This window comes from Zophobas morio, unplaced genomic scaffold, assembly GCF_036711695.1.
Source record: "Zophobas morio isolate AGI-343-1 ecotype UQ-CSIRO unplaced genomic scaffold, CSIRO_AGI_Zmor_V1 ptg000012l, whole genome shotgun sequence".
NCBI classification, from domain to species: Eukaryota; Metazoa; Arthropoda; class Insecta; order Coleoptera; family Tenebrionidae; genus Zophobas; species Zophobas morio.
The window spans coordinates 25,786,626-25,800,501 of record NW_026972117.1 but is presented as its reverse complement, the minus strand read 5'-3'; the positions used below and the strand labels follow the sequence as shown (position 1 = coordinate 25,800,501).

The 13,876-nt window shown below is 30.0% G+C and overlaps 1 protein-coding gene across 2 annotated transcripts in view; it reads right to left on the bottom strand.

The window, feature by feature from the left end:
• Nucleotides 1-12,231, bottom strand: part of LOC135128119 (homeobox protein OTX2-like) — a 124,039-nt gene extending 111,808 nt beyond the window's left edge. For both annotated transcript variants that reach the window (XM_064054978.1, XM_064054979.1), the window contains exon 1: nucleotides 11,937-12,231. The gene's annotated coding sequence lies outside the window, so the exon portion shown is untranslated. The remainder of the gene's footprint in view (nucleotides 1-11,936) is intronic.
• Nucleotides 12,232-13,876: the final 1,645 nt, after the last annotated feature.

The following is a 13,876-nucleotide window of genomic DNA, read 5'->3' as shown; positions in this document are numbered from 1 at the left end:
TTATAAAGTTCAGATGAAGATATATTTATTTGTATAATGCGTTAGTAAGTTGTACATATTTAATTTCAAACTGTTAGTAAACTTCAAAATTTAATGTAATTTTTTCAAATACATATTTCTATGATCAAAAAATCAATGTATGTAGTTTTAATACATACAACGTAGTACATGATATAATTTTAATATCAGTGTGTCAACCATTTTCAAAACAAAGTTATAAATATGTGTTTTATCCAACGGTTTGGGTTTCAAGAAAATTAACAAATTCGGCATCATATATTATTCGTCCATATCTACATTATGGGCAAGGAAAATATAGAATTAGGGAATATGTATGAGATGTTATGCGAATACGTTAAGCAAAATTCAGTCATACTTCAGCAACCTGTTTAGCAGCACTGGTTTATCATAACGTAAGTGTTAAATTAAAATTAAAATTTATTAAGTTTTTATAAATAATGTACAGCGTGATCAAAAAATGTCGCAACTAACTCCATAACACGCTGTTCACGACTGTTTATTGGGTATGTACATGGAATCAGACGTACACTATTCAATATAATATTGAAAAATCGATCGTTGCCTTAATTTTATATACCCACTTATCATAAAAAACTTGAAAATTGTTCAAAATAAATCTGGCAACATTGGGTAATTTTTCGCCTTTTTACTTCCTAAGATTAAGCTAAGGAAGTATAGTAATCGAGTACATCGGACGAATTGCCACTTTTATGTTTACTCGACGTTTCATGACCCCGACACTACGAAAAAAGTAGTCTCCCATTTCTGTCTGTCTCTCTGTCTGCCTGTCTGCCTGTCTGTCTGGTGTCTCTATCCATATTTACTAGTCACGTAATCTCCGAGAGTGCTGAACCGATTGTTATCAAATTTTGTATGTATATTAGAAATGTCATATAGATGGTTAACTGCTAACCAAAATTTGGCTAATCATCTTCACCAGTAATTTGATGACGTCATCTCAATGAATTGTATTTAAAAAAGATTTGAATGTTGTACAGTAGGTACGCTTCAGTTTGTTCGCTAAACGTTCAAATTTTCTCAAAAATATTCGCAAGGTATAATAAACGTCAGATTACTAACACAGAATATAAGTCTACAGGGCTCAGTGGCTTTCTTGGGGAACCGGCGATATGCGGTCGTAGGTTCGATGCCGAACTTGGCCCTTTACTTTTTTTCTTATGCTGGTAATGCCTTGTCACTACTTTTCTTTTGTGCTGTGACTACTATTATCCATGTTGATGACGTCATCACAAATTTTTTAAGGGTCAAATTAAGGAACAGTCACTCCCTTTTCTCGACAAATGTGAAAATACGCACGTCTTTATATACTTAATAATGATAAAATAAGAATTAATAATTTTAGTCCCCTGTTTTGAGAAGACAAACTCATCCAAATCAAACTAATTTCTACGTGACATCCTTTCGTTGTATAAACATAAATAAACAATTTAGCTTCAGATTGCTATTACCTAGTGCTGAAGGACATTTTATCCCGTTAGTTGCATGCTTTAAATATATTTTACATTTTCCGTACGCCACACGTTCGAAGTGTCATTTACACCGCTGGTTTTTACTATATAAAAGTTATCAAAAAACAAAAATTTTGTATAATTTTTCAAAAAGCAGGGTTTGTTGGAATGTACTTCAAGGTCGAGAGAAGTTCTGTCGAAGTAACCTTAGACCAATTTTTTACTCTATCTATCTAAATCGATTGTTTTTGTAAGTAAATATCAAATTAACTTATAAAAATACGACGATAAGCAAGCTACCTTTTCAAAACAGAGGAGGTGACTAAAATTATTAATTAACTTACGGAGAAAAACGTTTGATTATATATTAGTTTCGGCAAGTAGATGTTACTATGATAATCCTTATTTTATTATTATTAAATATAGACCGGCGCAGCATTACTGTAATTCTCAAATTTTCGAGAAAATGCGAGCGAACCTTTCTAGGGTAAAGAATCAAAGCGGATTCATAAACCACAAGTATAAGAATATCTTATTTTATAAAATTCATTTACCAAAATGTTTGTTAACAAAACATAAAGTGAGATGTAAATTTATTTTATATAACGGTAACTTTTAAAATAAACTGAGTGTTAACGGAAAAAACATTAACTTTGCATAGATTTAAATTTATGTGGATTTCATCTGTGTTACAAAAAAATTGATATGGTTAATAATAAAATTAAAATATTTTTTTCTTTTCTAAAGGATATATCAGAAGTTCCATCAAGGCTTAGAGGACTTCAAGATTCCATATTAGATGTTAATTATTAGTAGTTAAATTAGCAACAGCAGAAAAGTGAAACTATTAGGCGTGACATCTGTCAATATCAGGGGCTTATTTCTGAATTTTCAGAATTGTTTATACCTACAAGCTAAACTGTATATAACACAGTTAACCATAATTAAAAACATGTTTGCTGATTTTTTTTTTTTTTTGTTGATAGGATGACAGGAATTGGATAATGGTAGGTATATGTCCATTTTTAAACCTGCAGTAAACAGAATTTGTGTAGCACGAAATTAAAATGTTTAGGTTAGGTTTTTCCTTTTTACAGCGATCTCCGAAATTTTTTATTATTGTTTATTTGTTGTTGTTTATAAAATAAACAATATTCAAGAAATTTGGGAGACATGGTGCTGAGTTAAATAACTTTTTAAGGTTAGTATTATTTTGACTTCCTGAGCATAAGCTAACCTCCTCAACCAAAATAATTTTCGGACTTTTTTACTGTATTGATCAGTCCACTATGTTTTAAGGAGACAAAATTCATCAAATTTTATGCTCTTTTATGCAGCCGATGATGCTTGTATGTGTATATAGTCGAATTCTTTGGAAGTATAAACATAAATACTCGAAGTTATAACAAAATCAAATGTTATAATTTTTCAAAGAAGCATGATTTCTTTCAGAGGCGAGGGAAGTTCTGTCCAAGTCGACTTCGACCAATTTTTTATTTTAAGTTTATAAGTCAACACGTCAACCATAAAAAAGGCAAATACGATGGGATCAAGCATCAACTGGAAATAAACTCAAATCTTAACATAGTTTTTGTCAGTTATAATATAACAAGTGATATGATTATTATCGATAATATTTCGAGTGAAACCGAGCTGCAGATTCAACGCGTGCGAAGCACGAGTTGAATGTGCTGCTTCGGTTTCACGAGCCATATCTTCGATTATTAATCATATCACGAGTTATATTCAACATGAGAATATAATAAATGAACACATTTTTTGATAATAGAGTTGATTTCGTCGTTTTGAGCTTGCCCCCAACGTTGGCAAGCCATAAAAGACAAAAAAAATTACGAAATTTTAAATTTGACAGTTTTTAAATTTAGATAGCAACAGACCACAATAAGGCAATAAAATTATTATCGCTGTGATAGACATGTAACTAAGGGCATGAACAAATTCTATTGGACGAAATGGGGTCATGTGATTCATGAATTATATTCTCAAAATTATAAAACCACCACTTGTTGATTTTAGTTGCTAACAAAAAAAAACTCCAGTGGTGATTTTCATTTTACACTGCTGAAACTTCAACATTGTGCTTCAACGAATGTCAAAGTTATCATCACGAAATACGGAAGCTCAAACAAATTAAACCAATAATTAAGTAGGTATATTAAAAGTTTGTAGAATTTGAGTTTACTATTTCTCTTTAAAACGTTTTGATATTCCAAAACCCTTCCCAAATCTGCAGTTAGGTGCCTATATATTAGTTATAACCTATCTTTGTTTTCCCCACATGTCAATCTTCAGATTTGATACTACGGTGTTGTCAGTTCTATTTTCAAGGTAAAATGGAATATTGGTGGTTTTCTCATTTTGGCAAATAAGTGGAAATTGTTGCACTGTCTGTGTTATTAATGTTATATTAAATTATTTAATTTTTTTTTATTCTCCTTTTTTTCGATATGGTACAAGCATGGACAATGAGTAGATAAACTATTTTCGTATTGATACTACCATTAATTAATAATTAAACTAGTTATACATATGAGAACTCTTACCTGGATGTCTACGCTCCATTAATGTTCTTCTTTCGCCTTTCAAAGTTTTCCAGATAATAACTCAAATAAACGAGCAGAAAGTGTAATTTTACACTCATAACAACTTGGAGTTTCAATTTCTCCTACTGTTAGCTAATATATAGTTGAACCATTATTTAAAGTTCTGTCTTGTATTGACGTTTATGAACCTAGGGCACAAAGAACTTCCAATTTTATTTACAACTAGGCTGGGCAGGAATGTTAACTATCTATTTTGAAACAATACTCACTGTAAATTTTGATTTAAGTAATCTGAAAGCAACCTCAGTTCTTCTGTTCCGTAAAGATTATCAAAGTAGTTGATAAATCCAAACATATTGTGAACATATACTATCAAATCGTCTGAAGATTAAGAAGGAAATTGTTCAGTTAAGCTTAAAAAATAATTCTGACTGATGTGCACTGTTGTCACCATAACTAGCACAGTTTTCACATTTCTATAAATGTTTGGGGGACAAGTGAAAAAAAAATCCTGCAGGATATTCACATTTTCACCTGTAACAATTAGGACGAAGTTTGGCTTCATTACTGTTACATTTTGAAAACGAGGCAGTTGGCATGCACCTTCACAATCTGAGTTCTTGAGGTGAACATCAGGTTTTGATATATTCTGCAAATCTCCTTATGCTTATGTGTATGCAAACCAGATAAATCTAGGGAAGCTAATAAGCTACACTGATACACTGTACATTTCCAGGAAACTGAAGGAGAGTCTAGATTCCAACCATCAATAATTAAATATATTTTCTAATTAACAGTATAAAATTAATTTTCATTTCTAATTTTTATACAAAATTATGATTAATATAAATTATATTAATGTCTAACCGAAAATAGTTTTTGTGAAGACACAATTTCTTTAATTATTATAAAACTGAAAATCCAACGCAAAATTACTGTGAAGATGATTTGGTGACACTGGAAACGTTATTATCCAGTAGGTACAATACTCGCATAGATGAAGCCAAATTCAGTGTTGCCAATTTAAATTAGTACCATCATTTTAAAATGTTTATTATTTTTACATTATCCAGCAATTTTTAAACACCATAAAAGCATGATATATTTTTTATAAATAAGACTATCTTTATTTTACAGTTTTTTAACATTTGCCATCCATATTGGGAAAACAAAAGCTATATAAAGACTAAAAAACTTAGTATTTATGTAACACAGATAAGCTTTAAAATTTAATAAATCTGGGACAATAAAATAAAACGTGCCAACTTTGTGTTTATTACGCAATCAAAACTTGTTATATTCAGTAATAAAACCAAGATTTCGAGCACTCCACCTCCGCTTTTCTTTTATATGCAGACGCCAGGTATAAACACTATTAAATAAATTCAATTTTACTATAAAAATAAAATAGCGGATAATCTCATATATCGTCCTAGAACTTTTTTTCGCTTTTCTATAAGGCGTAATACTCACTTCAACACCGTAAGTATTTACACAAATTTAGGTGTAAGCAAAGTTTAAAATGACCTTCTGCTTTATGAATGTAAAGGCGAGTCAGTGAAAATGACATAACAAAAATATGAATCTCAATATAAATGGATTTGTTGGCGATAAGATCAGTAAACTATAACGAATTCAGACCGAGTTAGCTCGATTGATAGTGTCGATAGTGTCCTTCGTTCTGCGTTCTTTGACAGCTCTCTGAAGGGGATTTCCTCTTTTAACCAAATTACGTATTCTGGAATTCGTTTTAGTCACTTTGATGTTTTAAATAACAGAACATCAGGATGACACCATTGAAGATGCTAATTTTTGTTTACATTTAATAGAGGATGCCAATGCGTTCGGTCAGATCGGAAATTGATAATTGAAAGGTTTTTGCTGTTATACCTGACGGTATCTATCCGTCCATCAGGCAGGTCAACGCAATTGGTCCACGAATTCTTAACGTTGAGGTGGTAACTTTAGACACGATCGTTAGTACAAATAATACTGGAATTATTTGTAATATCATAAAACAAAAAAAATAAATAAGCCTTCGCTAAAAATTATTGCTAATATTGGAAGCTTTGTAGAATATTTAAGTACCGACAAAAAAATCAAGCATCATTATCTTGTTTTGATAAAGTGCTCCAGATGATTCTCAAAGACTTATTACAAAACGACCAGATTATTAATTAATAATAATAATAATATCTCGGCACGAGAATGTTATACCTACGTAAAATGAACTAAATATTTTGGTCCTTTATTAATTTAAATATCGCAAAATCGTCAGCAGAAGTGAGGATGTTATCCTTTTTTTCATAAAAAAATAGCTAAAATTATATAGACAGAACTTCCTCCGTTTCTGAAGAACAATGAATTAAACAAACCCACCTCATTATTACGATAAGCAAACAAAAAGAAGACAAATAAACGCAGAATTAAATTTAATTTAACAAAATAACAGAAACATACCAAGTACGATATTTTCTTAATTAACACAATAAAGGAGACTGTTGTTGTAAACAGTGTTTCTCGTCATTTGATTATAAGTTTGGCAGTTAATAAACGTTTTCACGCGAAAACAATGCCTTAACTCGTACAGACATCTCTCAAATTGTCGCTCTGTTTCTGTATTTCGTTAAAGTAAATTTAATTCTGCGTCTATTTGTCTTCTTTTTTTGGCTAATTTATACATCATGTTCTTTAATAAAATAACGATCACTAGTTGAATTAATAATTTTTAAAGTTCGGTTTTGCGAAATTTTTCAGGGTGACTGGTTTTTTTTTGCCGGTCAGTGTATGTTAAAATAAAAATAGGGGTGGCTTATTAAATTACCGGCAAGATATCGTGCTGCAGTGACAGTAAAAAGAAATGTATATTTACTATATTTACTGATTACGAATATTTTAGCTTAATTTAAAATTTAGTGCAAGTAATTTTTATTTAATTAAATATACCGGTTATTCTTCGTCTTACTGACCTTTGACCATGAACGAATTGTTCTGCTCTGCTATATTTTAAACGATCTAAAGGTTGTAAGTCACACATGCTACCATTGTCAGAGTTTTGTAACCAATAAAATATAGGTAAAGTTACTCCTTCGAACAACTTCCCACTCTTTACAACTGCATTTAGTATTTATTTTCAAGACTTCAGACATCAGTAATTTGTGAAAATTGTATGCACTTAATAAACAACTCTTAATACTTTAACAGTTCAACGATACGATTTGTCAGTTGTTATTCAACCAACATTACTACTATTAAGAAATACTAAATAAAATTTGTGAATTAAAACAGCTGTATTTTTGCATCGTAAAAACCTAAATATTATGCACCTTTTGTTATACTGTTTGAGTGTTTCGTCAAGGTATGCAATGATTCATCCAAACACTTCTCTTTCAGTAATCGTAAGTTATAAATTTTAGTGTATTAGGTGTGTCATATTTCATCTTCTGTTAGAAGGTGCATTATTTATTGCATCTTTTGAAATTAATATCTTGCACAACAGATCTACGTTTCTTCCAGCATTTTGTGTAGTACCAGTACGTAGTACCGTTGATTGTGTTTGTGATAAGTAGCAAATTAATCTTAAACGACAAGGAAATACGACACCATATTAAAAAAAATCTACAATTAAACTAGAATACTTCATATCCATGACTTAATTTTATCAAATTAACTCTTACAGTTATTATTATTGTCATAAGCATCTGACCAATTGATATCGCTAACCACGTAATTCATTTTTATAAACATAAATTTTTCATAATTTGAATTTAAAAAAATTATCTGTGGTTATTGGAAAAAATTGTGAAGCACATCTGAATCAAATAGATTTCCTCTGGTGCAAATTAATCACGTTGTTGAACATCTCATATACTAAACCTTTCGTTCGCGGATAAAATCTGTCTGCATTTACTTGTACATGATATAAATGAATACCCTATACACACCTATTATTAGATCTAATACCCCAAAATATTTAAAATACATAATTAAGAAATTTATTTTAAACCAAAGCCATCAATCTCAGTCCAATCGCATTTTTCCAAACAGGTATGTAATAGATACAATTTCGATAGTTTTTAAAAATTCCGTACGAAAACTTAGCATCTTATTTTTGCTCCTCGCCTATTTTTCTGAAAGATCTAAAAAGTAAAACTATCATTTATTAACTACAAAAATGGACGTGGATTTAAAAAATTTCGTCAAATCAACAGTATTCATGAAGAAGCAATCTGTAGGGTGCCAGTGTAAGAAAATAAAAGTCTTCACCAAAGAAGACAAACATAAATTTTTAGACGAATTCATACTGGGCATTAATACTTTTCAGAAAATTCCGTGTGATATTGCAGAATATCTCAGATTGCCCGACCTAAAAGAATATCCTGGACACAGTTTCCGAAGATCGTCTGCTTGCCGATGCCGGGACAGATATTTTGTAGCTGAAAAAACATGGGGGCTGAAAGTCTTCCAATATAGCGAAACTGTAGTTGAAAATTGTACCATTGCATTCATTGACAACTAAGTAAATATTGTTGAACATTAAAATTTTTATTGCACAGTTCAATAACCGCCTACTTTTTTAACGAAAATCTGTTGAAAAAGCACCGATTTTTTTTCATAATCTTAGATAAAAGAAATATAGATCTAACAGCTTATGCAGAATAATACCTCAACTATCTGGAGAAAATAACTAAATAAATTATTACGACATAATGTTCTACAGTCTATAAATCAAAATCAAATTTCACTAGAATTTTCAGGCAGCCTGTTGTTTAATCTCTATGACAGACGACAAATTTTGAGAAATAAACTCTTCATTTCTGATGGGGAGAGACGAATAAACAGATTGTGATTTTAACTTGTTCTGGCTATCTTAAAGTAGATGGTATTTTGAAAAATTCAAAATTATCAGTTGGAAAATCTGTAAATTAAAAACTAAATATTCTTGTCATAGTCACAGCTTTCGTATAACGTTTTATTTATGTTAGAGTTTCATTACGAGTGCCGAAAAACTTAATTGTACCATCCATTTTTTGTGTGAAAATTTAAAATCTTATGTTACTTTAAAAAAAGTGTTTATAATGATTAATGACTTACTGAACACACAATCTATCTAATAAGAAATATTATATATCATTATTTATACAACTATTATTCTAGAAAATTTTTACGAAAAGTATGTTGCATCCATTCAGAAAATGGTAATTATTAGAAGATAGAGATGTTTAATTATTTTGATAAAAAGATAAGTTAATACATATAGAGTATATCGTCGGACTGTATTTACAAGAGGATTTTTTATTTATTTTCCAGAAAAAACTCAAAGTAATCAAAAATTTAGTTTGGTTCGAAACAAGTATTTCACCTAAATAATATTTAAATAATACAGATTTTTTAAAAGAAATATTTTTTCCAGATATTAATGTATTATAAAAATTTAATTTCTGCCGGTTTTTAAACACATGTTTATGCTTCTATAGATTTTGCAATTTTTGATTCCTTGGCATTTTTGATAATAAATATAAATTGTTTTCGTCTTGTAAACTCAATCCGAAGAGATGCCTGATCTTTCAGGTATAAGAAAACTTTATAGGCAACACTGTCCTATTTTCTTTTAACAAAATTCCAAATTCATTTAATGTTTTTCTAACGATTATAGAACTTGTTAAATACTTTACAATATTTTGAAAATTCGTCACTGTGATATTTTAAAACTTCGCGGGAATTTAATTTTGTTAGTTCTTGTCCTGGTTAGCTTATACAAACTGGCAACAAAATTGTTTGGAAGATATTCCAGATCAAACTGAACACAGATGTAGCATGTATATTCCATAATCAAATAATGGTTACATTTCATTTCGTGATTTCTTGTTATCAAAATATAGGGTCACAAACAAATTTAAAAAAATAATTGTCGATATTCGTTCGACAGATTTTTTTAGAATAATTTCAAAGTTCCACCACACTTTTTTTTCTAATAATTCATTTCATAATGTTCTTTTTATTCAGTGTAACAAATAGTGTGCATTTTTTCCATAAATCTTCTTATTTACATAACCATTAGCTATTACACCATTCACACGAACCGGCGAACATGAATATGATACCTATTCTAAAAGCAAAAAGTGTGTGTAATTTTTATTCGATTTTGGGTACATGTGTAGTTAACCGCATGCAATTTTTATAATACCTATTTGGTTTTTCTGTTTTATACTTTATTTATTACTAAAAAAATCATATCATATCAGTTCTATAAACTCTACAAAACTTATCGAGGCTTAGGTATTTGCGGACTGTTTTTTAAATTGTCAATTTTGACACATAAAAAAGAAATATTTTGATTGACAGACAGACAAATTTAAAGAATTTTAAAATTGTTATTTAATTTTGAAAACTAAATTATTCACTCATCATAACCTCCAGGTTATCTTAAATTATCTTAATTAGGTTTTGAAATCTAACGTCCACTTTGATGGAACAAATTAGGTCACACTGAAGATTTGTGTAATCACATATTCGCAAATGATGAAATGGTTCAGTGTGTGTGTCTTTAACAAATTACATATTGTGTAGAAATAGACAGGTGGCATTTTGATATTTAATTAATCATTTTATTATTTCTGTTGGTCATGTTCAAATTGCTTCTTATTTATTTTTAGATACCTACTAGAAAACACCTTGTATATATATATATATATATATATATTTTTTAATATAGGATATAGAGGAATAACAATCTGATATAATATGACGATATCCTTAAACTACATCTGCGTCTGCGCAAGAATCTCGCAAAGATATTTAACGTGGAAAAATAAATACAAACTAGAAAATCATCGAGACTAATATTAGGAAAAAAATTAATTTACCTACTTGGAAAAAATATTACCGATTTATTTATTGATAAACATATAGTTACCTGTTACATCGTTATGACGCTTCAGATAAATTTTCGTTAAAAGTAGGTAAATTTTAAATTATTGTCTTAATTTAGATTCTACCTTTATGTTTGGTGTCGCTGTATTTCACTTTTTATATGTAGTTCCAATTTTTGTTTTCTGATTGTGGCACCCGCCAGGCATAATTTTGGTTACCAGGAAATAAAAGACCTTTTAATTTATGTAGGCTAATTTTAAGCGACGCTTGGGTATAACACCACTGCCCATAAAAGGGGTATTAAATTAATCACATGCAGACTGCAAAAATAACACCACTAGATCCTAACTTTAGAAATACTTGGTATCCAATTCTAAAAAAATCCGCTGTACAAAGCACTTTGTTCAAAATTCAATACAGTTTTTTATAAAATATTTTCAGGATAAATAAATATATTGCGTACAATGCGTACATGCACACATTTCCATATACCTAATAATATTTATCCAAAAAATTTTGGCAACAAAAAATGTTATAACTATATTTTTTAACAATTTGAACTTTTTTGACTCGTACTTGTCAGAAACCACAAACAAATCACTCTTTATTAAATTAGCTTACTACCATACAAAGCGACTGTTTATTTTAAAATGATTGCCCGAAATTTTGCTTGGTCATTTTTATTAATTCATCTGCTCCCGTAGCTAACAAGCCAGTGTTGTGCCTTACAAAAGAAGAATAAAACAAAATTATGTAAGCTTATGAATCAAACGTGGACGTGTTATCACAAAAACTCTGAAATTATCGGTATCATTGACTTACACTTAAATAAACAAAAAAAAACGGCAGTTTTTTACATCAAAGTGGAATAATTACCAGACCGTAACACCCATGCACTTATTTTATCAAATAAACATTTAACCAACTACGAGATAAATATTTCCAGATATATGTCTCTTCTCATTTAAATTTTAATCCAATTTGCAAAAATACATAAAAAAATACGTACCAGATTTATCATAACACGATCATTTGTTGCTTCAAGTAGAAACAAAACCACTGTTCACAACGCAAGGACGATAAAACAGTCACTAATATCTTGTAAGTTCAAAAGCCCGTAGAGATTACACAACGGTCTTCACTACTCTAATTAAAATTAATGAAGCGCGTGAATATTTGAATAAGGTTCACAAAAAGAAACGTTTCCTCAACGGCTGGTGCAGACTAGACAATAATGCACATGATTTACGAGAATACAATGTTTTAATCGATTATCCTATTGATTTACGTGATTTTTTAAGCGAGACACGACGAAATGCGTGTATTCTTATAATACACATGAAAGCTGTGTATTTAGTTTCACTTTTTACCGTCGGGGCGCTGCATCCGTTGTCCTGATCTTCTATTCAAGATGGCGGCCAGAGGCACGTTCCGATTGGTTTAACGAGATAAAATGGGCGTGCCCTACGTTTTTTCCCAGCTTATTGTTTGCGCTGGGTGGGGTTGATCCTTTCAGTAAGTAAATTTGGTGTTGCTTTGGTTTTTTCATCTCTTCCTTCTAAATAAAATATTAAATATAGGCTGATATCTTATACCATAGACGCCTCTTCATGATGGCAATTTTAGTTACAATTACTTGATGAGTTTCATTGTTTCTTTTAAGGTCGAGTACCCGAGAATAAATCTAGGGGTAGTAGAGAGGAAATTTCATAAGAATCGCGTATTGTATAGTACTGAGCTTTGAAATATCCAATTAAATAGATAACTATTAGCGGATTTTCAGTACTAGTGAAAAAGCTTCGGCTGTCAATGTACCTGTTGAGCTGAGATTGTGTTCAGACCATAGTATGGTACTACTATGTCATTATTATTAATCAAAAAACTGGGAATTTTTACCCCCCGAACAAATCCGGGACAATATGTTGATGTTTACTATACATAGCAGATATTTTTTAAAATAAAAACAGACAAGTTTATTAGATCATAGCCCAACAGAGATCTGATGCAGGTAAAGACTTTTTATAGCAGAATATCTATCAACTTGAGGACAAAACAGTTTAACAAATCAGAGTAATAAATTTTGAAGACCTTTTTTAAAACTGTTTTAAAAACATGATAACCCGTCTGGAGGACAAAGTAAGGCTTCTCTTTTTTTTATTTGTGTGTCTTCATCACAATTTGTTTTATTTGCATTCGGCAGTAGTGCTTTCTTTTACTGTTATAGGTATTAACAAAAATACTTCTTACTAAAATTAAGCAACGAATAATTCATATAACGAAAAATGGCTTTTCGAAAAGAACACAAAGATGTGACAATCGTAATATGAATGAAGATACAATAGGTACTTATATTAAACTTGTTCCTAAGAATTATTTAGAAAAAAGTCCTGAAGTTTGCGTTAATGTTTATGTGAATTTATTTAGGTATTATAACGCTAATGGATAACCATTCATTGTCATTAAAACAGAAAAATTTCATAGGATGTGCTATGTTAACACTGGCAAATTTTCTTTATTGAAAACTGTTACAACATATAAAAAGACTACCTATTACTTAAGTATAGGTCATTTTATTTATTTTTCCAAAATAGAGAGAAATAATTTATGAACTTTCTTGAAAAAGTTCCTGACACACTTTCGAAAAATTCTCACCTGTAGGTAAAGCAAAAATAATTTTTTAACTCATGTTACCGAGATTTGACTTTAGACAAAAACGGAAGCAAGAAGAAAACGAAAAAGGCAGTTGTTTCTAATAATATATAGGTATTTATCGATAGAAGGCAATGTCAAGTTTAATCGCTTTAAGTTTAAAGCCAGTTTATAATCTAGTCCAGAAAAAATACTATTTCCACATGTTGCATAATATTTTATCGGTGTTATTTAGAAATCAAATAAGAGTGGTTGAATTGTTTTCAATTTTGTCTATGTTGACAAGGAAATTTTTATGTG